General features: G+C 48.5%; 1 protein-coding gene across 2 annotated transcripts in view; it reads right to left on the reverse strand.

The window, feature by feature from the left end:
* The window catches only part of MYT1L (myelin transcription factor 1 like), a 272,855-nt gene extending 249,493 nt beyond the window's left edge, over positions 1 to 23,362 (reverse strand). Inside the window, exon 1 of one of the 2 annotated variants that reach the window (XM_081157325.1) lies at positions 22,778 to 22,988. The gene's annotated coding sequence lies outside the window, so the exon portion shown is untranslated. Of the gene's footprint in view, positions 1 to 22,777; positions 22,989 to 23,154 lie in introns of those variants that run through there. The other variant, XM_081157324.1, reaches the window with a different exon arrangement.
* Positions 23,363 to 25,031: the final 1,669 nt, after the last annotated feature.

The following is a 25,031-nucleotide window of genomic DNA, read 5'->3' on the forward strand; positions in this document are numbered from 1 at the left end:
TCTGCTTTTCTGCTTCCTACAAGCATCTCAGCGAAGTAACAAAAGCCCCAGTGTCCTAAAAATGCCTTCTGAGTCATTTTTTTCTGCTGGGCTCAAAGTAGAAGCATCTTGAAATTTGTATTTGAATGCCCTAACTATAGGGTGGCACGACTGGGGCACCTTGTTTGGGACAAACATTAAACTGCATGGGACACCTGGACATCAGGTGTAAACCTAGACTGTCCCATGTACACCACAGCATATGGCCACCTGGCATAGTACTTTCAGCAGGGCAGAATCCACCAGCCCATTATCAATGAAGAGGACTCCCACCAAGTGCATGGTTTTCTGCAGATGGACCATGGCATTCCTGGTAATTTCCCCCCAGAGACAGGTTTTAAAATTCATAATATTCAGGCACTTTCACATCTCTCCAGTCTCCCCGCCCACCACACCGGCAGCCACATGCACCACTCAGTGCGCATAAAGGCATTAGCTCCAGGGAGGGTTTCAGGAATTTCTCAAGAAAAACAAACGCACCCTTTCATACGGAATGAAATATTCTCCCCCTCCTCCTCCTCCTCCCTGTTGCCATATGAACACTTTCCCAGCAAGGAAAGAAGGCCAGCAAAATAGTCGATGCCTTTGAGAGTCATCTAAGGTAGGAAAAATGAGCCCTAAATTTTAGTAAAGCAGAGCTGTTCTGAGAAATCATGACCAAAACCAATGTCATGAAGGCTTTCACCTATTTTTCTTCTAAAAGTTTTACGGTTTTAGGTCTTACTTTTAAGTCTTTAATTCACTTTGAGTTGATTTCATATCTGGTATAAGATAAGGATCCAATTTCATTCTTTTGCATGTGGACATCCAGTTTTCTCAACACTGTTTATTGAAGAAACCATCTTTTCCCCATAAGTATTCTTGTCACCCTTGTGAAAAATCAGTTGAAAGTGTTTGCCTGGGTTTTTCCTGGGCACTGCACTGCTCTAGATACCCATCTATGCCAGTACTATACTGTTTTGATTCCTGTAGCTTTGAAATACATTTTTAAATCAGGAAGTGTGATCTATCTCAAGATCACTGTGGCTCTCTAGGGTATTTTGTGGTTCCATGTGAATTTTAGGATTGCTTGTTCTATTACTGTAAAAAATACCATGGGATTTTGATAGGGATTGCGTTGATTCTTTAGGTCTCTTTGTGTAGTATGAACATTTTAACAAAATATTAAGCAACAAAAGGAAAAATGGACAAGTGGGGCTACATGAAACTAAAAACATCTGCACTTTAAAAGAAACAGTGAGAAGGCAACCTATAGAATGGGAGGAAATATTTGCAAATAGGTATTTTATCTGAGGTTAAAATTTAAAATATATAAGGAACTCCTATAACTCAATAGCAAAAAAAACCCCCAAATAACTGAATTAAAAACTGGGCAAATGACTTGAGTAGACATTTCTCCAAAGAAGACATATAGATGGCTGACAGTTATGTGAAAAGATGTCCAACATCACTAGTCATCAGAGAAATGCAAATTAAACCCACAGTGAGATACCACCTCACACTTGTCAGAATGGCTACCGTTAATAAATCAACAAATGTTACAACAGCCAAGATATGGAAACAGCCTAAGTGTCCATGGATGAATGAATAAAGGAAATGTGGTCTGTACACACAATGGAATATTATCCAGACTTAAGAAAATCCTGCCATTAGTGACAAGCTGGATGAACCTGTAGGGCATTATGCTAAGTGAAAGAAGCCAGACAAAGACAAATGCTGCATGACTGCACTTCCGTGGGACATCTACAATAGTCAGACTCTGGGGTGAGGGGAGTGCTTACCACGGTTCAGTTTTGCAAGATGCCTCAGTTCTGGAGATGCACTGCACAACATCGTTTCTCTAGCCAACGATACTCTGCTGTGCACTTAAAAATTAAAGAGGTTAATCTCATGCTAAGTGTTCCCACTACAGTAACAATAAAAAAGAAAAACCTCCTACCCACCCCAAAGGCGTTAAGCCCTTCAGCGTGCTTCAGTGTCAGTGTTCACAGGACCTTACAGTTCTGAGGTGAGGGCCTGAGAAGGAAGCTTGGGTGGGCTGGGTACCTCTGGAAGGAAACTAAGGGAAACAGATACTCATGAAATACTCTCAGCATATTCACTCCCCCAAGTACCCTAGTCATTAGTAATTAGGAGCTGTGAGGACCAGATCTATCTTTGATGAGGCCCAGCTTTTAATTCTGGCCAGAAATATAAGCGGACACACTTGACTGCCACACCAGCTGGCACACACACAATTTTGGTGATTATATGCCTACTGATAACCAAGTACAACGGGACGTGCTGGGAGAATTGGGATCTTTTGCTCAAAGGTCTTAGCTCTTTTTGAGAAGTTAAAATAGAGCTATTAAAAAACAGTGAAAACCTGTGTAATAAACAATCAGATGGGAGATCGTTCAATGCAGCTTAAATAGAAACACTCCTTCTGGGGTGGGAGTTACCAGGGAAATCCTCATGCAGTAGATAGGATTTAATTCTAAGAATGCCTTTACAGTAATAATCTGCTAGCTGCAATGAAGAAACAAACCATAATAGCATAAAATTTTGTAAACTTTCATTCAAATTAAAGGCTTTCCTTTAAAAAAAAAAAAAAAGCCAAAATTCTTAATGTGATAAATACTCCTCTCTGTTCCTAAACCTAATACTTTGGATTCAGTTATCAATATTACAGTCTCAGTTTTGGGAGGGGAGAGCAAAGCAGTGGGTGTTCAGGGAAGCAGGGTGTTTATGAAGATGCCAAATCACAGAGCCACAACACGCTATGTCATGTGCAGCAGCCCTGACTGTGAGGTTAGTTCATACTGTACATGTGTGTGGGGCTAGAGGATGGCTTCTCACCCAGGATAGCTGTGTGTTTATTAAAAAGGGGCATGGCTTGTTCAAGACCCTGAAAGCACTGGGTTCCTCTCTAAGGACCTGGCACAGCACATCTCACTGAAGCAGAGCAGCCATGGATGTGCAGAAATCGTGGCTCCACCAGGTGACAGACGCGGCCATAATCCCCTCACGGTGCATCTCTGCCCACATATCACCAAGAGGGACCCCTAGTCGGGCAGGAGGAGACCTCAGGCCACGCCCGTGGTCTTGCCAGTCAGGACTCCTCAGGTCAGAGCTGGCCCGGGGGAAGGAGGCTGAGTGTGATCTGGAAGCGTGAGTGTCCACCAATCCGCTCAAGAGCTCCGGTGTCGGGTGTGGGAGGGAGGAGGCGGTGCCAGGGTCTGCACTGGAGAAGGGAGGTTTCCCTTTCATTCAAGACACAGGAAAACTGCCTCCTGTAGCCACTGCATTTCTCGTGTATTAAGTAAACACTGTGCTACCAAAAGTGTCTCTTTCAAAGGAAAGCATCATTATCAATGACAGTGGAGACTTCAGACGCCCGAAGAGTTTATCATCTGTTTCTCTTTAGCTCTGTTGAATGCTGACTCACCTGCTCCTTTAAACCTAGTAGAATCTCCCTCACACGTAGACCAGACAGGCTCACTCAAGATGGTTTTGTAAACAGCCGGTCCCATCCCAGCCTCTTCCCACATCGTCACAACCTCTCCCTTGTCAGATTCCTAAATCATAATTTGGCCCTACAGGACTTTTCACCAGCTTGCTGAGGCAGTGAATCCTTTTAATTAACTTGAGAGCAAAGGGAAGAAATCAATGCTGTTGGATACGTCAGTGACTTTGGAGCGATGCCCGAGCGGTTTAACCTGGCCCGAGGTCAGCGTATTGCTGTGAGACGCGGCGCCAGCCAGTATGCTCTCCCATCAAAGGACAACACGACGGGATTAAATAAACTCAGGAACTCAGATTATTTCATGGAAATGTTCCTTCTCTGTGTGCACCAACCATTTGCAAATTACTGGGAGTAAAACTGATATTGCCTATTTCAAATACTCAAGTTTATAAAAGGCACCCGATTGTTTATGTGTGAGCATAGGTATTTAACTTCTGACTGCCTGTGGGATTCCTGTTATTTATTGTAGAACATGTGACATCCTAATTTCTTTGTTTCATAAGGAATTACTGAAGCCGAGCAGCACACTCCTAACAGCTCGCATGCTTGAGAAAGCAGTTGCGGGGGGTAATAGATGGTCCCGCAAAGCCGCCCCTCAGTGAGCGTGTGCAGCTCCCCGGGGGTCTACACGGTCACCTGCACCAGGTAGAACAACATGCCGTCAGGGAAGCACATCTTTCTAAATAGCAGACTATTCTCTCCTCGGCAAGGGGATGGTTTGGGGGAATTTTGTCAGCTGCTCGTTCAGCTCTTTCTGCATCGTGTAAGTCGTGCTGGGGCGAGGAGGGAGCTGAACATTTGCAAAGGTGAGCAGCTATTCTCAGAACACTCACCACGGCTGACTTTCTGTGAGTTTCATTTTCCTCACAACACAGCCCATAGCAGTTACCTATCCGTGGATCCTTCAGTAATCAGAGCAAGGACAGTGAAGCCAGGCCAGGCTGTCTGCTCTGTGATCACTGACCCGTCACGCTCTGATTCCCCAGGACGCCCACTGCTCTTGCTATCCTGGAAGAGCATCCGGCCACAGGACTGGGCCAGGCACTGATTCTCCCTCCCGGCCAGTCTGCAGGCCACGTGGAGCTTTGGATCAGCCACCGGCACTCACAGCCTGTCTGTGAGCTCTGCCCTCTACACAGCTCCCCAGCCCCTTTCGCCTGCCTTTTCCCCTTTTCTGTTTCCTGATCTCTGCCCACCCATGTCTGTCTTTTTGCCTCTCTTTGTCTCATTTTTCTCTATATATCAGAAAACTTTTATTTCAAACAGATATGCCAAAAACTCTTTTTAAATTCTAATATGCTCCACTTCACATATGTAGGTGGATAAATTTATTCCTCACTTTATTAGCAGATATCCAACTCACGTGTTTGAGCCCTACTGGGGGGGGGGGGCACTGTTCCCAGCACCTGGTGACAGCAGAGACTAAACCAGAAAGGGAAGGGTTGGTGACTACAGCCATCGTAACGTTGAGGAGTTAGCTATGGAAACACCATGGCAAGCCACCACAGTGCCCAAATATTTAGTTCTCATGGACATGATCAAATGAAAAATTGTAAGTATGCATCATGAGCTTTGTCCTGTTGATGCAAAAATGAATAAAAATGGTCAACATGTCAGGCTCACCAACGGCCCTCCATCTACTCCAAAAGCTATATTCATAATAAGTTAACACTACGGCCATCAATTGCCTTTAAAGTACATCAACATACGCACATTTCACAACTCTTGCAGAAAGTGCACACACAGGGAAGACTCAATGGCTACACCATTGTTTTCACAAACAGGAAGCATGGCGGGACATCGAAGCAGAAACAAGTTCTCACACGGGTACCAGTCAGACTCGAGGTTGGAATTCTAGTCAACTGGGTGAGTGAGTGACAACTGAACCTATTAGTCAGTAAATGTTGTCTGAATGTTCAGAATGTTTTGCACCGATTGATAAAAACAAACCCACAGAAGCGGCCTTGGCTTGTTCCTTCCCGTGAGTTTGTTCATCAGTAGAAGGTGAGCTTTGGAGACACGGAGCCACCTTTCCTGTGAACGGGGGAGGAGGAGGGGTTGCTCTACTTCTATTTTTGCCAGACTTCAAGACAAACTTGACTGAGATGTCAAACTGCAGTGACGGCGCCTGCCACTGAGCATGCTGATTTATGCACATTCCCGCTGCTGCTGTCTGCTCACAGTGAACGTGGGTCCTTCCCGCCCCGCAAGGAAAGACAGCCCTGTGCTCAGATGGCGACAGAACAAAAAGTGGGACCTGATCAAGCCCTGAAACTCTTAAGGAATTTAAATGGGCTCCTTTGTCTCATCTAAAACTTCGCTAAAACCAAAATTGTTAATTAGATTACAGACGTGGTGACATGCAACCATCCATCATTTGATGCGTGAACAAAGTCCTGGAGAGAGGAACCTGTAGATGGCTTTAAAAATTCAGATTTTTTTTAATGCAAAGCCAAAGCTCTTCTGACTTTGGGAGTATTTATCCATGAATGTCCCTGAATTGTAACCAGGACCGGCATCGAGTCCCTTTTGGGTGAGTACATGCCTTTGTTTGTATTCATTCAATAAATTATTCAACTTACATTTACTCAGCATCTACTATTTTCCAGAGAGTGGGCAGTCAGGCTCAATCCTTAATTCCAGGTCAAATACGATGTAAAAAAAAGAAAAGTCATCCTCATAGTCACGGAGTTTGTGAAACCACCTTCACGTTTCACAAAACTATCTTATTTTACCCTTCCAATGACCGTGATCAACACAGTGCCTTTCTATTCTGCCTGGTCTTAAAGGCGGAGCTATGTCAGGTACAAGGTGGTTTGTCAGAAAGGTGGACAAGCTAAAGCTGGAATGGCCGCAGGCTGATCGCTTGGTCCACACGTTCAGGTAAACCTGGCAACTCTGTGCCCTCCCGGGGGCCCTGTCCTCCCCACTCACCATTGTCCCGTCAGTCCTTTCACATCCTCAAGACACCTCTCTGTCCTTGGCACAGACTGGAGCCCAGTAGGTCCCTATCAGCTGATTTGTTTACCAAAATGTGTAACAGAGCAATGTCGTCGAAACTTGAAAATCAGGTGCTGCTGTTTCTTAAGGAATTTCACCCCCCTTTCATCAGGCTGGGTGGGGGTGAAGGACCCCAGCAGCCTTGAGCGGTAGGTCACCAGGCCTGTGAGTTTATTTCAGCTGGAGGAATGCATGTGGGTGCTATGTGGACCGTGCGGGGACAGTTCTCAACCGGCCACATTGGAGAGGCACATGCATCCAACAGGATCCCATGTTGAGAGCAAGTTATTTACTCTGGAGACCAAGAGGAGACTTTAAAAACCAAACCAGACCAAACAGCAGCTTGTCTGAAAATGAACGAAGTTCATGGCTGCATGAGGAGTAAACATCACCGATGAAAATGACACTTGCCACTTTCCCTCCCAGGAGAACATGCTATGAAATGAGATGCCCCTTCCAGACCCCCGCGCACTGCTGCCCACAGAGGAGGCATCTCGCATGGAGCCAGGTGGGACCCCAGCTCTCCACGGTTGCCGTGGCTACAGGCAGTATCGACAAGCCCGGTTTCCTCTCTCATATTTCTCACCGGCAGCATCTCTTGGACACTGATTTACCCAAGAGCAAATATTCAGATTGAGATGATATAAAAGCAGGAAACAAAGACACAAAACGGTAAACTACGAAGTCATAGCCATATTGGATCTAACAAAACATTAACACTATGAACAGTGTATATCCCAAATCAGCCTGATGATCGAACAAGTATCTACTGAGCACCTGTTGTGTGGGAGGCACAGGAAAATCCACGTGGCAGAAATTAACACCTTTAGGGCATAAGGCACATTCCTAAGGAGACGAAATCTAGTTTTGGGTAAGAAATGAATCCCTTCGTTAATAAGTATCCTAACTGTTTAGGCAACTAGAACACTGGCACGTGAGTGGTAAGGACAGAACCAGCTGCTGGACGGAGGGGAACAGCTCTGCAGTGGACGGCAGGTGAACAGAAAGGGGCAACTCAGACCCTCCGTGGCGCACACCCAGTGTCGTATCCGTGCTTTTTGTGCCAATGACCCTCCTCCTCTTCACTTTTACTTAGAATAAGCACTAAGTTCCTTTTCTTTTTATTTTTAATCTTTTAATCCTTTCGGCTCACTCCTGGTGAAGGGTTTCAGGGAGCAAGCTGGTTCTCTGTGCCCACGTCACTGGCGGTCTAGCAGGCTTGGCAGAGTTTGCACGGTGACGTTTGAAACTTAAGACGTGTGCTGGGGATGAGGTACCGGTGATGGTGAAGGTTGGGTGCCTCCATCACAAGCCCCCGGGCAATCTCTAAAACCATCACCACGAAAGCAGAGCCTGGACGCTGCAAATCCCGGTAAAAACTGCGAAGACCGGGTCTCAGCCCAGGCTTCTTTCCTGACCACTCCCAGCTACTCACCCCCACATCAACTTTTGGTTTAAAATATGCAGACACAATTTCTAAATATCTGTCTCCCCCTCCCTCCAATAAGTCCAATTCAGCATAGCCATACTACCTAAATTGCTGAGATATTTTTTATTTTGAAATTGTCATAAAACATGGAGGATCTTCATTGCCATAGGAACAGACTCTCCACTGCTGTGGACAGAGCTAATCAGGATGTCAGTGGTGCCTGGTTTTCCACAGTGACTTCTCTGGGGCCCAGCGTTTGTCCCACTTCACCTCAATGGCCCTTCTTTTTGTAGTCAGAATGGTGAGGCCTCTGGGTCTGGGCAAGAGGAAGTCAAAGGCTCCCCTGCTGAGCGACTCCCCCTGAGAGCACACGCCTCCCAGAGTCCTGTCTCAGGCTCCTTCCTCCTCTCTTCCTCTGCGCTCCCGCTTAGTGGGAGGGGAAATTAGGAAAAGGCAAACATTTCCTTCCCAAAGGAGTTCAAGTCAGCATCCCTCCGGACACCCAGCGGTGGCCGTGAGCGGGAGCCAGGAGTCTGAGTTCTCAAGGGTCCTTCTCAGTTGCTTGAGCTCAAGTGGCAGATACACAACTATTTATTTTTAAGTGGCATCTGATGGTCCGAACGAGATGGAATACACTTACCACGTAAGTAGGTGAAGGAGATAAAGTATGCGGGAGGTGAGGTTCTCAGGCTGGCGTCTGCACTTCTGACTTATGAAATTTTTACTCAGGCAGTTCAGAGGCAGCATCGTTTTACGGGGATCCTTCGCGGCATTCAGGGACACAGCGAGGGCGCATGCACCGCTCACGTGTCCTGAGCACCCTGTGAACTGCTTCCCATGCAAGGACAACACGCCTATTCCAAACACAATGGTTCACGGCCTACCACAGACCAAAATGAAATGACCCCCGCTCTTGGGATGAGGAACCTCACATTGAACCGGGACATAAAATCTGGGACCTGCAAGGTCCCCACAAAAGATGGTGTATCGGTCAAGCCAACAGCCGTAAGGAAGGGGCCACACTCTCTCCCACCCGCCTCTCTTCACACCAACCGAGAGATACTGGGCACCAACCCCACCCGAGTCTGGATGGGAGCAGACATTCCCGAAGAGCAGTGACCCACAGTCTCCCAGGGGCGTTTGCACAGTTACAGGGCGGCCAGTGACAAGCACCATGACCGTGTAGGCTGTAGAGGTGCAGGGAAGAGGGCTGTGTTCCTCTGGAAGGAGAGAAGGTTTTGTGGAAAGTGCATCTGAGCCGGTCTCCAAAAGGCTGACAGTCAGCGTGTGTCTGCGTAGACCCAGGGCGGACACGGCAGTGTGAGGCGATGGTGCGAATGGCCCAGCAGCTGGAACCGAGGAGAGCTGCTTCCCCGCTGCAGTGCCCACCTGAAGTTGACGTGGACGGTGGGGGTTGCCTCAGACGCTGGGGTGGGGCGTTTGGGTTTGAGTCTGCAGGACATAGGAAGCCCCTGGTGTTGTGTGAGCACAAAAATGCCAAAGTGGCGGCTTGGAACAATTAACCTGAAAACGGAACGTGACGCGTGGGGGGAGAGGGCCGGGGGAGGCGGCACCGAGGCTGCTGCGCCCGTCCAGCAGACCGATAATGACAGTCTCCTCTGAAGCAGCGGGAGAGCACCAGGGAGGAAACAGTTGGAAGAGCTATTTTAGCGACAGAATTGGCAGGAAGTAGCCCCTGATTGGCTGCCAGGTTAATTATCCCAAAGAATAGCTCTGGTCTTGTCACTCAGCTGCACACAAACTTTCCACCATTTCCCATTATCTGGAAAACAAAGTCAAGCTCTGTCGCGCAGAGACGCTGTCCGAACCTCCCTGGACCCCGGGGACCGGCCGGTCTGTGCTTCAGGCCTGCAGGCCTCTGTAAACACCCCTCTCCCACCCAAAGGACCCCTAAGTCACCCCCTGAAAACCCACGTGAGCCCCTTCCCAGGAGTTTTCTCACCTCACATCCCGGCCTGAATTTTCCCCTCATCTGCAATTATCCGCCAAAACCCTCCTTTGCTTCAAGGGTTGTCTCAAACACAGCCTCCTCCTGCCATCGCCAGCCTTGCCCAACCCCTCTCCCTCCCTGAGGACACCCTAACGTTTAATTCCTGGTTCCTTATCACGTGTGCCAAGTCCAAGACCATACTTATAAATTTGTCTTTTCCTCTCTGTGGGTCTGGGTTTCTGAGAGCAGACCGTGGGTCCGACTCATTTCCTTAGAGCCCACAGGCGGCACCGACTGGGACAGAGCATGCACGGGGTAGAAGAAACAATAATTTATGAACTGTCCACTGGAAGGCGGCTCACAGCAAAATTCCTCCACCTGAAGCCAGAAGACAAAAATGAGCAAATAAAAAATAGAAGCAAGAAGACACTTCCCACTGCGCCCATCTGTGGACGCACCACGCCCCCTGGGCGCAACCCCAGAACGCCCACGCTGCGCCTCCCAGCCCCTCCTGACACCTCACCCAGCCCAGACCTGGGTCTGAACATGGCCAGTGGGCTCTGATTTCAAGACGACAGGTGCCAAGGGAGGAACATAAGGTTTTCATAAGCAGGATCAGACAGGGATCAGAAAAGGCGGCTGACGGCAGATCCCGGCCGACGGGCTGTGAGCACCATGGCAGTCACCACATGGTCCTGTCCTCCGGACCACATCACACGTGCCTGTGTCCAGCCTGTGCCTTCCTGCTGATGTATCCAAACAGGGACCTGGCCCAGTTGCCGGATCAGGTTACTGCTCTGCCTCATCGAATAAACACTCCGATTCTCCCCATGTAACCCGGGAAAGGATCGCAAGCTGTGGATACGCAGTGACGGTGATCGCAGGTGGGGACTCCGGAGAGCCTCGGACCGCCTCCCTTTAGGTGACGGAAATACCAGGCGAAGTCATCTGGGAGTGAGGGGAAACCTGCTGTGCCTCACAACTTGGGGGCTTCACTCAGGCTGCAGTTGTGAGAAAGGAGAGTCTGGGGGGGAGCATGCTGAATGGAGGCCAGGCCCCCAGCACCCTCACTCCTGCCGGACTAGCCCCTGGACAGGAGCACGAACAGATGGGGAAGCATAACAAGCCCTCTGTCCTCTCAGATTGAGCCCAACCTGGTTGAACGCCCAGTGTGCACTTGCTCCGCTCCCGGTGCTGAGATCTCCTTTAAGGTGTCACGTTGTAAAAGGATTTGAGGGCAGACATACCCTCCCAAGAAAGCTCGAATCCTTAACCAAGCCAGCCCAGCGACGTGGCGAGCGGCCGCCTCCACTGATTAATGGCCGTGCACCAACTCTTTGGGATTCCAAGAGCATCTCCTTGCAGTGTCTGGGTCCTCGGTGAGCTCATGTCTCAGCTGGGATGTGGGTGAATCACGATGCTCAGTTGCAGGGACTGTAGGATCTCACTGTGTGTGTGAGATGAGACCACGGTGCTCGGTGGGCTGCTCGGCGGCAACAAGCTCAGAGATGTGGACGGTGGGAGGGGAGACTGCACTCCAGGGACCTCGGGAGAGGCCTCCTCACCCACTGGGGTTCAGAAAGGGGGCTCAGGAAAGGATGGGGTCCCAGGGAGAATGCGAGGGCTAGTACTCTGTCCTGTAAAATCACCCAGAGTGGTGTGTGCCGGCCTGGCTTCCCCTATCCTGTCGGCTCCCACTCATGTCAGGACCCAGACTATTCACCTTCTCACCGCTTCTGCCTGCGGTTTAGCACCCAGTTGTTTCCGCCCCTTGACCCCTTGACACCGAGGACTAGAACCGAAAATTAGCCCCCCTTCCACCTCCCCCAAGAATAAAGCACTTCTGGGGCTTACTAAGGGTTTTCACTACTGGTAGCTCTTTTGAGAGTTTCATCCCATTATCCATCCTTCCTATTTTTAGACCCTGTAGAGATAGAGACGAGGCCTATATCCGGTTCACCAAGGACAGAAGGAAACGTGTTCATCGCATCAAGGGCATTTCCCCAGACGCCGTGGGAGGGCCTGTGAGGACACGCGGGACACTGAGAAATGGGACAAGGGGAGCTTCTGCCAGAAGCAGGCTGAGAGGAGGGGGAGGAAGAGCAGAGAGAGGAGACCATTTTTTGGCTACTTGGCAAGTTAGCTAATGGTGAAAGGGACATCATATGACCAGAAGAGTGAGTGGACCAGAAGCAACACGAGTTGTGGCGGCCGGGCACTGAGAAGGAAAAGAAAGGGGTGGAAGAGCAGCGAACTTAGAACTCGATAAATTACTTACACTTCTACGTCTCTTTCAGAGCATACATGTTCTGAGGGTTCATATTCTGCTCTCCAACCTTCAACCCATCGGTAAAGAAAGGGGGAAGGAAGTAGTAGGTTTCTATCGGTGGCTTTAGCACAGTAACCACATTTTTATGAGAAAACAAAGCTGATAAAGCTTAGTCCATTGTTTTCCAAAATTCTCAGTTGATGTAAAATGAACCTCGGGACACTGAGCACAATCAACAGTGCACAGGCCCTTTGCACATGCTCTTTCCGGCACGGCTGCCTTAGCTGCAGGGACGTGGTCATGGCAGTCACTTTAGGATGGGCTCTCTGGGGCCTGAAGTTCTGTAGAAACAATGTCTGGCTAACTTCAGTGGGATCTGAAAGCAGGCAATAAATCTGACGTTCTGAATGAGGCTTCAGATGAGCACTGTTTAGGTTTATAAATTAGTTTAAAATAACTATATTTGGGAAAAGTTAGGAATTGTGTGAGAGAGTGGAAGCCTGGACATTTTTCCTCAAAGAGCCCATACAGGAGAAGACCCTTCTCCGGGTCACAGCTGATCTTGGAGCAAGCTATGGAGAGGGGACAATGCCGTTATTACTGCGTGAAAATTGAGGGGTGTGGGGTCATAATATGGTATCAGTCTATACTGAAACAAAATAAGTGAGAAATATCACTTATATTTTTACTTTTAGGGATATTATACATTCTCTGTGTCATCATGAAATTTGATCTTACGTAGAAAAGTGAGCTACTGTTCGTTGGAAACCCATGATGAAGCCTGAGCTGAATGGCTTATCCATCCTCACACATCATTTTATAAACATGTTTGGGCTCACCCCTTGCTGCGGGACAGAGCTCATGACACGATCTCTGACACACCTCTCTGTGAAAAACGGGAATCCCTACGTGCACATCTCCAGAGCAAATAACTATTCCCATTATTTTCTTAATTTTTGTAACTTTTATGAGAAAAATGTATGAAATTACTTATAAATATTATAAGATTAAATGTCTTTAATATTTTTGTTAATCATTCAGTAAAAATAATACGCCCCTAGGTTGACATATATTTAGATCATAGAATGAAATGACGTGTATTTTTGAAAACCTTTAAAAAAGAAAATTGTTAATAGTTCCAAAATGGAGCTGCCTCCCACTTAACTATATGCACAACTCCCCGGAGGCCACTAGAAGCCACGCGCCGGCCACGGGTGATATAGGAGAACAAGCAGCCCCACACTCAGCTGTCACACAGTGACGGTCCAGACGTCACGCTCACTTACTGCACTTGCTGCGGTTACGTTAGCGTAGGGTGCCCTCTCCCCACATCCAAGCGACACCCATTTTCCAGAACCAGCCCACACCCCGGTGCCCTTCATAGGCCGCGTGCTGCACAGGACCCGTGTGCTCCTTCACGTCCTCCGCACAGTGGCAGCAGGTGACCACGACGACCACACATTTCTTCTGGTGCCTTGATTGCCCATAAGAATGTTTCTGTGTGTTTGTTGCTATTTAACCTATTTGATACTTATATTTTGTGTTCTCAGCCAGATTTTCAGTTCCTAAGGGCAAGGAGCGGGCCTCATACCTGGCTCAATGCTTGCTCAGCGGGGACGCCATAAATAAGTGCTGGGTCTTTCCAAAGCCACTGTCATTGGCCAAAGCAGGCACTATGTCCCAGACACGAGGACCACTGAGAACACTCGCCTGACAAAGCTTTGTTCTCGGGGGTGGTTTTCCTAAACAGTGTACTATAGCTTTTAATAACCAAACGCTTTAACTGCTTTGTCTTTTTATGATTATTGAAATAATAACAGTACCCACAAACCTAGATTCCTGTGGGCTTTACATGATATAATCCGTGAATAAGGCGTTTGGCGTAGTATGTTTGTTAACCAAGTGTTAGTTGTTGTTCCTGCTCTCCTAGTGTTTTCCTGGCAGCCTATTGTCATTTGTTTCTCAATATAATATATAAATAGTTAATACTTGCATAAAAGAATAAGGGTACTTATCACTTAACGTGATAATGAACTTTTGATCTGCCAAAAGTATGATTTCACTAGTTAGTCATCTTTACAACACCCCACTTTGAATTAGTGAGGAATATCCCAACGGTATGTCTGAAGCATATATTTTATTGGCTGTGAATTTTCTCTCACTAATCTCCTCTCCACTGTGCTCTCCAGTCTTTCGTTTCTCTCTCCGCTCCCTTCGCCCACACCCGTGATCAGTTACCTTTCTCTTACTGCACCTCTCCATGGGTTTGGGTGTGAGGAGCAGCTCCCAATTCTTAAAAGCTCCACATCTGGCATTTCGAGCTCTTGGAGGAGTGGATGGTTTTATTAAATAAAATATATCTTCATTTAACTTTTCCCCAAGGAGCCTCCTTGGTAACAGCAAGCTGGGAAGGCTGCTGCGTCTCAGGTGTGCGCAGAGGGAGCTGCCTGACCTCGCCCGTGGGTGTGATTCTCTCTTACCCACCTCCCCACGGTGGGCTCAGCCTTCTTCTCTACTTCGCAGCAATATTTTGAGGACAAGATGCAGCTCATGCATTTGAATGAGTGAAGACCACATACCAGTGGTTCTTGTGGTAAAAACTCAGTGGCTATTTGTACCCACGAGACCTTGTTTGTCACTCTGTGCTTTAGGCCACCACGAGTAGGACATGGATTGTATAATAGATCTTAACTACTAAAAATTTTAGCTGCTCAAACTTTCTATTAACCTGTCATAGCCTGGCTGTTACTACTATCTTCAGGGCTGGGGAACCTTTTTTCTGCCAACGGCCATTTGGATATTTATAACATCATTTTTGGGCCATACAAAATTATCAACTTAAAAATTAGCTATGAAAAAAGCTCCTAGATTTATTGAATTTTGAGTCCCACCTGTGGTTGCCTTGGCAGGCCCAGACCCAATGATTTCGTGGGCCGTATACGGCCCGTGGGCTGGACATTCCCCACAACTCATATAAATACTGCTTCCAGGAGAGAAGGTGAAACAGAGCCCATGGGGATGTTCTTTAAGCACCCAGCTTGTGGTGCGCGTTGCATACACTTCACTTGCCTCCGTCATGGTGGGTGAAGACAACCCACTACGACCAGGCTGATTGAGGGAAACAAAGTCGCAAGAACAGACCCATCGTGGCGCATGCGTTCTCGGGCCTCTGTCGGGCGGCTCGCCCACTGCAGGGCCGTGGTCGAGTACCTGCCTCAAGTAAGATAGAACCATAGTCACAACATACATAAAGTGAGGAGAGAAAGGAGCCTCAGAGAAGCTTAGTTTTCGGCTGCATGCTCGACTTTCACGCACAGTCCGGTGATTTTTCCAGATGACCGAGAAGCCTTGGGTTGGATGACTTGCATGTCAATTCACCTGAGCTCAGAAATTAGACCCATCAGTCAAAAAGAGCACCTCCCCTAATCCTTGGGCTGCTGGTGTTAGGCTGGCTCCCTGCTCTTCTCTGCAAAACCACCCAAACAAGGAGCAAGGTGCTGCCCCCTGGCAGGGCACTGCCCAGGGCTACCACTCTGCAGAATGGGCCCGCATGGGGATGGCAGGGTGGGGCCTCAGCGCGGGGGACCGGGAAGGAGAAGTCAGGGAGCGCACCCCTCGCTTTAAGCAAGGAGACCGAGCCGTGGAGAGTGGCAGTGGCTTGTCCAGCATGATCCCCAAGCACAAGGGAGCTGAATGCACAGGAAGGTCCCTCCACCCTGGGCGCCTGCACGCGGGCTTCCTGTTGCTGTCTGTCATGTGCGGACAGAAAACCTCACGTAGGGAACAAAAAGGCAGAAAGGGAGAAATAACAAAAATGTGCGCTATTGGGTGAAAAGCCCGTTTAGAAGCTGATGCGGAAGAGATGTTCCCCGCATCGCGGGCCATTTTCAAGATGCTGGAGAATTAGAATCTGTGGCACATGTGCCATCTAACCGACACCATCCAACCAGTCAGACTGCTCCTGACTCCGAAGGGTCCCCAAAGTCCACGGGAATTCATGAGCGGTCCTCCTGCCCCTGCCGCCATTAACTGAAATTCAGGAGCAGGCGCAGGTAGGGATGCGAATGCCAGCTGAGGAGCCGGAGTCGACGGGGCCAGACGGGCACATTCCCCATCAAGGAGAGCCCAGTGGGACGGCCCAGGACACGGGGCCACGTTGGATCGGAGGGAGGGCGACAAGTGTCGGGATAGTGTATTGAGTGTCCAGGGTGGGACAAAAGTAGGTTTACAGCTGTTCATACGGAAAATAACAAAATAACACAAGAATAAACTGTCTTGCGCGCTCACAACTGTAAACCTGTTTTTGCCTCACCCTGTACATATACCCATTTTCCTAATGCTGATCGCCCAACCAGCACGCCTAACCCTTCAGTACTACCTTTGAAACCAACACAAGTGATTCAATCGCATGTGTTGGCCTCTGAAGGTGTGAGGAGCCAAATGGAAACATCACTGGCCATGCTTCTCCCTAACAGACGTTCTGCATCTGACCCCTGGGCGGTTGATGTCCGCACGTTGGAATATCTGTCATGGGCTGAGTATATTTTCTGACTTACTCAAAGTTTAATATACATGAAATGTTATGCATTATAAATGAGGAGTCACCTGTAATCTCCCCAAAATGGTGGTCTTCCCGTCATATCGACCCCTCTGATCAGATGCTGTTTTGATCATTAAAACTAGGTGAACAGGTGGCTCAGCCCGTTTATAAACAGGTGTGTTAACCCGTCCCCGGGGACAGATACAACATTTCTTGGCTTGCACTAAGGGTGTGTGTCGCTTAGGGAAAAGGGTTGTTTTTGAGCTAACAAAAACCCAGTACAGCATATTAGCTAAAATAAGTTAAAAAACACACCACACATTCAAACCATAACTAGGACAAGGGACCACAAAAGATATTGGTGGTTTATAACTCAAATTCCATGGAAAATTCCAAGTGTTGATTCAGTACTAAATACACCTTGTGAACCGAAGAACACATAACAAATTAGTCTGAAATTTATCTGAGCAAACTAAGACTTCCTTTCCTGTTACACACACGTATCCAGCATCAACCAGCACTCGTGACTTTATGAAACCCCCAGACTTCCATTTTAAAGAGAAGACTTGCAGCTTTTTGGTGCCTGAGCCACTTAAACGCCCAGACTTCGAGAGAGTACAAAATGCTAATTCTACTCTCACTTTTCTTTCACAGGATTTAATCTCATAATTCTTAATGCCGAGTAGAGAGGCATGTCCGGTCAGCTCCGACGCATGGGCTGTGGCAGAGTCACCCGGACGGCCTGGGTGCATCACCAGTCTTCAGTCTGAATTGTCCCCTTTCTTCCGATGTCTCTCCAGCCAGTGGTGAGTCTGCGGGTGACTAAGGCGCTGGCCCATCCCGGCGGTGCTGATGTCACAGGCTGAAGTCAGAGGTGAGTGACTGGATCCGGGGACCTTCCTGTTTGCGGCCGGGCTGGCCCTCAGGCAGTAATCTCGGGCTTAGCCAGGCCGGACTCAGATGTTCTGCTGTTGATCTCCAGGATCAACAGCTTTGAAATGCTCAGAAATTGCAAAACAGACACCTGACATTTACCAACACTCCTTCCTCATGGCAGAGTCTTGTGTACTGTTTTATGCTTTCCCGGGTAAGCAGACTTGTTTCAGTTGCAACGACAAACCATGAGGGTGCGGGTGACGTGTATACAGGGAAACTGTATACAGGGGAGCGACTGCCCAAACCCCTCACAGAGGAGGCAGTTTCAGCTCCAGATCTCATAACAAGGGGGCGAACGCAAATCACACATTTGATTAACCAGAGAAATGCGATGATACAATGCCACGCCACTGAGGACTGATGCTCAGAGCGATCACCTGGATCCCTGAAGCATTAATCATCCAAAAAGGGACAGCAGTGTTCACCCTACTCCGATTAAGTCAGAAATGGTTTAATCTATTGCAAAATGTATGCGAGAAAAAGTAGGTCTATAGGAAGGTGTGATGACTCTTTATCAGAAATTTATACATTTAAAAATAAGTGTATATTTATATATATTCTAGGGGCATAGATAATATGTAACAATTAGATATGTTGTGTGTAATTTAACATGCATGTTATATGTGTATAATGTAATATATAAAATACTAACTATATTACATATAGTTAATTATATGTTTACATATAATCTATATATTTAAATATATATTTAATCAAGCATATGTTTACATATAATCTATAATTTTAAATATATTTAAACACATGTTTACATATAATCTAAGGATATAAATATATATGTATATACTATATATACACCCTGTCTCATTGTGGGCCAAAAATTGTCAGCTCTGTCTCTTTGGGCTCTGCACATAGTAGGTGCTCAGTACATGCATGTTGTATGAAGAATGAAGGAGAAGCTAAGTGTAAGGAGCCATTCCTTTAATTTCCGTCACTTGCTTTGGCTTTGATTTTCTCCATCTCAGAGAAGATGGTGAGGGGAGCCCTAGGGGTGCCCATCATCGCTCCAGTCAGGCTGTCACTGGAGTCTCCTCAAGTGCAGAATCCAAACACAATTAATACATTTGCAGGCAGGGTCCCAGGGCAGGAGAGCAAAGGAGAGAATCACAGCCTAGCAGCCAAAAGTCCCAAGGGGAAGCCATTCCCCTGACCTTGAACCCCGAGTTAGAGGTGTGCCTCAGCCATGAGTGGCCCCTGGCCTGCAGTGGTTAAGGCTCACAGGCGGAGTGGTTGGGGTCTTCTGCTTCTTGGGCTTAGGCAAGTGCTCCAGCCATGCAAGGGCGGGCGGAGTTTAATTCACAAGATGACCCGGCCACCCCACACTGGCCGTAGGAACACTACGATCAGGCATACATGGTATTCCTCCGATGACATACTCCAAACCCGAGAAGAGACAGTGAGGAAAGGAATTTCTCTGAATAAAAACAGAACCAGTTTCTCTCGAAGACAAACTGCACAGCCCTCTTCTGGCCACGACCCCCTTCACTCCAGTCCACAGGAAGTGAGGTCCAGCATAGACCTGAGTCCAGAAAACACAAATAACTGTGACCTATCCTGTCAACCAATGAGAAATCAGAACCATGGACTCCTCAGGGTAATGCACCCAGCTGCGCCAGACGCCAAAGTGGCAGGGACCTGTGTGATGAAGGAAGCCGGCGAGTCTGTGTGCAGAGAAGGTCATAGATGAGGCCAGCACCACTGCCCCTCGCTCATGCCTCGGGTCAGTGGCATCCTTGCCGCCCCTCAGCCTCACAATGATCTCCCCCTCTTCCCTGAAACTGGGGATGAGCCACACTTTCCTGGCCAGACGACACACAGCTGGATGGAAGCCAAAGGACCACACATCCGTGGTCCTCCATCCCTTTTTAATCAACTTCCTAATTAAAAAATGCCATGCTGGCATGAGGTATGAAGGGAGCAGGCTCAGGATATTTCACAAAATAGCATACCCTAATCCTGGGGTTGTGGAAAATCTGCGTTCTTACAGATGTTTATGAGTTTTCCTGGTGCAGAGATAGAATCAATTTGCCTGCGCCTGGCCCTCCAGACGTATTAAATTTATCCTGAAGGAAACTGGCTTCTGAAAAGCTCCTGCCCAGATGCGTCAGGCAGGTGGGAGTCTCAGTGAACCAGAGGGTCCACAAGCAGATGCAGCGCTGATTTCTGAGTGTTCGCAACCTCGCAGACAGCTCCAGAGCAGACCTGATTTGATGGCTCTCGATGGGGTGCCCTGCAGACTCGATTATTTCCACAACCAGCCTGGCTAGCATTGTTCCGTGGTGACAATGCCCTGTGCTCTCAGCTTCTGCTCAGATGGCACAGGCTGGTGGGGTCCACGTACCCGGGAGGGGAGACATGGAAAGCCAGCCTCTAAGAGCTGCCCATCCCTCTCAGGCTGAGTGATGTGGTAGCTTCTGGAATCAAGAGGCAATGCTGACTTTAAAAAAAAAGCATTCTGTTGAGTGCCTTTAAAATACATGGTGAGTCGAGGTGGAGATAACAGCATGAAGAAACCGCTCACGACAGGGTCTGAGCCAGAAACCCTGTCATGAAAACCTTTGTCAACGTGCTAGGAAGAGTCCCCGCCCCATACATTATTAATCTGCAAGATGTCTGGTTTAGAGCCCTAAGCCTGACATTCCACACTTAAAAATATCTCAACCAAATGGCCAATGATCTTGAGGTAATTTTCTTTAAAATAACCTGGGTGCCCTGTCTGAGCAGCCCGACCTCAGCAGGGCAGCCCCTGGGTGGTGGTGAGTCATAAACTTCCTTCCCACTGTGCTGATGGGGGCAGAAATATTCCTAAAGCAGGAGCACAGGGAACACATATGAACCCAGGCGTCCAAACCCCTGTCAGCTGACACACATGTTCACTTGCTTTTCAAAAACACATCCACCCAGGCACTCATTTAAACCTTCAGAGATTACTTGTAGTACTGCTCATGGCGCGGAAATACATCACGGTACAGAATTTTAAAGAAATAGGGTCAAACAGCCTTTTGAAAGATCAGTATTGACACCCATCCTCGTTCACAGTCCCCAGGAGCCCCGCTAAGGAAGGCTTCCAGGGCCACCGTGGCACAGAACAGACCTGTGAGCCAGAAGACCTCCCGGTGCCCACCACCCTTCCCAGTGAAATCAAAGACTAGCGTTTTGGCATCTCATTGCCTAAAAACGTGCTATGAAGGGCTGCTTTCCCTTCCAAGTTCATCTTCAACCTTAGATCTTAAAAAAAATAAAATAAAAAAATCCCTTAGAAATCACATTTTCAGCCAGGTAGACATCCCCATGCTGTGACTGGGACCTCTCATTGTCTTTGAAGGCAAGCCCTTCTCAGCTCAACAGTGCCTGAGAACCAGTGACAGGTAGTGGCACAAAGTGGCTCCGTCAAGTGGAAACCAATGTGACATAATTTTGGCCCTTAAAAAAAAAAAAAAAAAGCTGGGCTCTACCCCTGAGAGGCAGCCAGGCACAAAGGGAGCGTGGCAGGTACCCCGAAGGTTCCCTCCTCTTGGAAATGGACACACTGAGGCAAAAACAAAGCTGATGTTTTGTCCCAAGAAACTTACAACCCATCATAAAACCAAAAGCAGTTATTTTAATCAGAGAGAGCTCAGCTCCACTCTAAACTGAAACACAGCAATGGAAATACTACATTTCTTAGATAACACTGCACAACCTGAGAACATTTTGGTATTTAATATTGTTTGGGCTAAAAAAGTCAATTGTGGGTTTTTTTATTTTTTAATTTTAAAATAAAATAAAGTAGATTAGATATATGTACATGTCTATGCATTGATATAAAGATGAAGAATTCACCCATTATGCAAAGGAAAAAAAGCTCAATATGAGTGTTTAAAAACTTGACTATAAGGGAGAAAATGATGAAACCCAGTGTCAAACGCTGCACACAAAGGGTTAATACTTTTTGCAATATCTTCTGTTTGAGGTTTAGGCTCATTGAGGTTGGGTTTTTTTGTTTTGTTTTGTTTTTTTGCAAAGGCATAGTATTTTTAAACAGAAGAGATGACCCTCCAAAAAGTTGCATTTTTCTGTCAAATATTCACTGTCATTGTGCATTGCCAACAGCCCAAGTAAAGCAACTCCTAAAAAAAATTTCTTAAAAGCCTAAAAATAAAAGCAAAATAAACTCAAGTGATCTACGATGTTCAGGAAACTGTAAACAGACAGTCAAAGGGTCCTAATTTCTCCCGTAAAAGCAGATGAAATAATTAGGTCGGTTAAAATGAAAGCCTTACCTTTTAAGGAGAGTAGGAATTAGGAGACCAGGAGAGGACTGTTTACCAGTGAATTCCCCGAGACGGAAGCATATTGACTAAACGCTAAAACACCATAGTGCCCAGGCACAGGCACAGAATTATATAAGAAACGAGTGTCACTGCTGACAATAGAAAATTGGGGTCCCTGCAGGCTGCACACTTACTTTTCAACTCACAGGACTGCTTTGTAGACAGTCTCCATTTTCCTGACAAGTACCAGGGCTTGTGCTGATTTTCACATTTCCTATCTGTAGAGCCTACAGATCAATAGAAACTTCCGTTCGATTCTCAGAATCCCTAGTAAGTTGCTGGTTAAATTAGCCAAAAGCCTCTTCCAGCTAGGAAAATATATACCAGTCAAAACTAATTATGCCTGGGCTGTCATTGAAACAACATTTGCTAATTTTACTGGTCTGGATACACTGCTCCAGAAAATATTAATTAAGCGCATTGAATAATGGCTGCTGTAAATTTCTGAAAACAATAATCTCTAAACAGTTAATTCTCACTTCAGACACATGCACAGAAAGATGGATGGACCCCTGCCCCGTCCAGCAGCCAAGGACCTTTCTTTTGTTACTGACCACACGGAGTTGAACTTTGCTCCACTTTGGGAAGCGGAGCCGACGCTCGGGACACGAGGAGGACAGGACATATTTACCTGGAGGCAAGAGCGGAGCGACCTGGAGACTCGCACGCCCAGGTCCCCGGGGGAGACGCGGCGCCCGCAGACCCGGCTCCGGGCTGGCCCGCGCTGTGGGCAGCCCTTCCCCGGCAGCCACCCCGCCTTCCCTCTCAGGGACTCACCCAGAAAAGGCTCCAACCTGCTCCGCGACTACACAACTCTGCCCAGGCTTTTGAACGCCCACCATTTGTCCTGCGTCCATCCAATCAACTCCCCACTGCACAGCCCTCTCTGCGCGCAGACACCGGCCACTTCTCATCTGTATGCTAATTGTTTTGCCACATGGACAAAAGTAATAATGCGTTCCGACAGGAAACTAACAGGCCTGAAGTCGAAGATGGAAATTAATAAGTTGACACCACTAAGCGGCAGGGAGGATGGGCATGCGTGCTGGAGGCTGGGTGGCCGCAGCCGCAGACCCGGCGCCCCGCGCGCACCGGCCAGCTCCCCGGGAGACCACAGCGCCGCGGCCCCGCAGCTCGGCTCGGCGCGGACTTACCCTGCCTCGGCCGCATCCCTACGCTCTGCACAGCACATCCATCCCCCCAGGCCCGGCCTGCGGGCCTCGCTGCCGAGCTCGAGATCTTCCCCGGTGGGGCTGCGGGTTACACCTGCAGTCGCCGGCCTTCCTGCTCCAGAGGCTGGCGGCGGGCCGGGCAGGGTTGGGGCGGCAGGCTGTGTGATTCCCACATTGTGCCCACAGGCCCCTAAATCTCTAGAGCAGGATGTGTAGCAGGGGCAGGGCCGTATTTAATGGAATAGATGAGAACGGGAAACGGCAAAGGCAGGCTGTTAGCAGCTACGGCTCGGCAGCACATCTAAAAATACCCCCCCCCCCCGTTGAGGTGATGGTAAATTCATGCCGTGGCCCAAGAAACCTCAGAAAGTAGCTGAACCCACAGTGCTTCCCAGCCGCTCAGCTTCAAAACAAAACAGCAAGAGGCTCCAACCTGCCTGCCGCTCCCGCAGGAGAACAGCTACCCAGGAGTTAACGCGGGCTGACTCAGAGCCCCTTCCAGGGAGCCGGCCACACCGTGTCCTGCTTCCGAGCAACCCTCTTTCATCATTTTCTTCTAAAACAAAAGGCACAGAACGATTTTCCTGAGAATGTTAAAGCATCTTCAACCCTTCAGTATTGTTTGAAGGAGAAAAAAAAACAACACCCAGGAAAAGTTTTATCTGAAAAGGCGAGACCGAATTGGATTTCAAAAATACAAAAGGGAACATAGATGTATGACTTTCATTAGCATTTTTCCGGTTAAAAAGAAGTGCTGGTTTTATAAATGGCTCCCCGAGTCGAGCAATAAGTGTCTTACTCCAGTGGTGACTATACGGTGCTCTCTGCAAACCTCTCTGAGAACACTCACCACCCTGAAAGGCCACATTAAATCATACCGGCTGCTTAGCACCTCCCACCCTCCCCCTGGACGCGAGCCGTGAACACAGACTCCTGTTTAATAACAAGTCCAGGCGGCACGCAGACCACTGGGTGCCCAGGGCGACACACACCGAGGGAGCAGCTCTGCTGGACAGAGTCCACCATGGGCCCATTTGCACACCCAACCAGGCGATTTTAAGAAGTGTTATAATTTGTCATCAAATAAGAGGCAAAGCTAGGCAGTCAAGGAAACAGCTGTGTCGAAGTACCAGGAGGTCACTCGGAAGAGCTGGAGGTGGCACCAACCGGACAAACCATATGCGAGCGTTAGAGAAAGGGAAAGGTACCTTTATGCAGGAGAGCTGGCGGCCGTCAGGCGGAATCCTGTTCCGAAGCCCGTTTCTGCACAGGCAGGGCTATTCCTGCCCCGCAGGAGCCATCGCACGTGTTGATCCCCTTACCCCACACACCTGCCCTCCATCCGCCCCCGTCAGCTGCCTGGGCACGGGGGGAGCCCGGGGCAGAGCCACCACCAGGGACAGGCCACGGGGGGCTCTCCACGGGACACAGGGCTGCCTGGTGGCCCGGGCGGGGGCAGCGCAGGAGAGCAAAGTTACCCAGAGCACCTGATCCCAGCTTCAGAGGTGGCTCCTCTGCACCCCGAGCCTCTGGCCTGACGTGTTGAGCCCAGACATCCTGGTTACCACAGAGGTGACAGTCCCCCGCCCCTGCAGCCCGGAGAGCTCACTGCAGTCTGAGCCAGCCGCTCAGGGGACCCTGTGCCAGCCGGTGCTCTTGCAGCACAATGCCCCTTACACTTGGGCTAAAACGCGTCCCTCCCCCTCCCAACTTCTCCACAATCACCACGTGGGGAGCAGGGGTTTTCTTTAAAGAGATACATTTTGAGGAAATTTTCTCAGGGAAGAGCCCCGTACAGCAGTGCCTGTCAGCATGTCCTCACATAACAAATAAGCGTGTATGCATCGCCCTCGCTTTAT

This window comes from Miniopterus schreibersii (genome assembly GCF_964146895.1).
Source record: "Miniopterus schreibersii genome assembly, chromosome: 13".
NCBI classification, from domain to species: domain Eukaryota; kingdom Metazoa; phylum Chordata; class Mammalia; order Chiroptera; family Miniopteridae; genus Miniopterus; species Miniopterus schreibersii.